We start from the raw sequence: 2,120 nt of genomic DNA, 5'->3' as shown, positions 1-2,120 counted from the left end.
GTGTGTTTGTGTGTATGTGTGTGCGTGTGTGTCTGTGTGTGTGTGTGTGTGTGTGTGTGTGTTTCTCTCTGTATGTCTTTGTGTCTGTGTGTGTGTCTGTGTGTGTGTGTCTGTGTGAGGTCATCCTGATGAAGACAGATCAGATTGCTGCAGCAGGAAACATCTTCTCTGCTAATCACATTAAAGAGAGAGAGAGAGAGAGAGATTTAAAGTGACAGATTGTTGAGGAACTTGGTTTGACAGACGAGTTCATTAAATCAGCTGATTTAGTCTTCAGTCAAAGAAAAATGACTGAGTGAATGAGCTGACTCACACACACACAAACACACACACACACTCACAGACTGGGTGAGGGGCGAGGAGTGACAGCTGGCTTATGTAGACCCCCCTCCATTCAATAATTACGCAACCTGTCCCCAAAAACCAACATTTTCACGCACACACACACACACACACAGACACACACACATACAACAGGAAACATGGCCTACATGACCCCCATTTCAGATCCTATTGTTGTCAGATCCTCACTCATCTAGTCTGCTGTTGTTGGCAATTATAACTCTTGAAACACACACACACACACACATACACACACACACAAACACACACACACGGCCCTCCCTGCCCCGGCTGCTGTTACCTTTTACTAAATAAATGATCCAGAGAGAGCAGCAGGGCGTTGGAGGGAAGCTAACGAGCAGCGCTCGGGGGTCACGCTCAAACACAACACACAGACACAGAGTGATGGCTGATGGGAAATGTCCCAGCATGCTTCACTTCTCATTACAGTAATAATGTAATGTTGTTGTGGTCCTGGGTAACTGGTCTCCCTGCAGGTCTTAACGAGGTAATTTCAGCCAAGCCTTGAGATGGTTGGTCACCCCAACTAGCATAGTGGGCCTCAAGCCCCCCCACCCGATGGTCTGGGGTTAATATATGACTCCTAAATAATAAGTCCTGGGGGGCTCTGCCCTGTGGTTAAGAAGTCCTCCTTGTTCACCCTGTTAACTTCCTGCTGGTCCTGGAGACACTGATGGGTTTTTTCTGTTGTCTTATTAATTAATGAGTACTTCCTTCACTTTGCATATTCATGGGGAGCCTGCTGAGGCACTAAGTTAAAGGGGGGGACGGGGGGGGACAGACGGCTGAGTGTCTTCAGCTGCAGCGCTTAGACTCTGGACATGCTGACACGAAACACTCAGTGCTTTCAATGTGGACAGAGGCAAAGGACATATCATGTCCAATTGTCCGTAATTTGTTGGTGTGAACTACATCCTCAATTAGAGGAGAGGAAGAGAGAAAGACTCAAGTATCATATACTCTGGGACTTGGTCTGCAGACATAAGTCACAGACTTGGACACAGGTTCATCGTCTTCAGACCTCAGTCCCAGACTTGGACACAGGTTCAGCGTCTCCGGACCTCGGTCCCAGACTTGGATACAGGTTCGCCGTCCGCAAACCTTGGTCCCAGACTTGGACACAGGTTCAGCATCTGCAGACCTTGGTCCCAGACTTGAACACAGGTTCGCCGTGTAGAAAATTGATCATGCAGGCTCTTTGTTGCTGGCATTGTCATGGAAACATGAAGACCCTTTCCGGAATGACACTGCAGCTTCAGACACTGGTCTGGGTCTACTCAGCATGGCCAGTCTGCAGGACAAAGGTTTGTCTCTGTGTAGGACAGGTACCTGGCCAGTCTGCAGGACAAAGGTTTGTCTCTGTGTAGGACAGGTACCCGGCCAGTCTGCAGGAATAAGGTCTGTCTCTGTGTAGGACAGGTACCCGGACAGTCTGCAGGAATAAGGTTTGTCTCTGTGTAGGACAGGTACACGGCCAATCGTGCCTGCTTCTGCTTGAAGGAGACAGAAACTAACACAAAAGGCCTCGGACTAAGAGGTGGTTTCTTTTCTGTGGGAGGGGTTGTAGACCCAAGGGACAGGGGAGTAATCTGAGTCCAGATCCTGAACCACGTCTCTGTCCTGAACCGCTTCACTGAAAACACACTCTTCCTCTCTCCGCTCCCCGGAGTCCTGAGGGCTTTAAAGGGCGGCAGGTGGACCGCCAGAAGGAGGGGGGGCAGGTGGGCTGGTCTACTGGGAGGCCCGAGGGGGGGCGG

At 50.0% G+C, this 2,120-nt stretch overlaps 1 protein-coding gene across 3 annotated transcripts in view; it reads right to left on the bottom strand.

The window, feature by feature from the left end:
* The window catches only part of LOC117941020 (neural cell adhesion molecule L1.1-like), a 39,777-nt gene that overhangs the window by 29,382 nt on the left and 8,275 nt on the right, over positions 1–2,120 (bottom strand). The gene's annotated exons all lie outside the window — the stretch shown is intronic.

This window comes from Etheostoma cragini, unplaced genomic scaffold, assembly GCF_013103735.1.
Source record: "Etheostoma cragini isolate CJK2018 unplaced genomic scaffold, CSU_Ecrag_1.0 ScbMSFa_4023, whole genome shotgun sequence".
Classification (NCBI taxonomy): domain Eukaryota; kingdom Metazoa; phylum Chordata; class Actinopteri; order Perciformes; family Percidae; genus Etheostoma; species Etheostoma cragini.
This window is presented reverse-complemented; position numbering and strand designations above follow the sequence as displayed.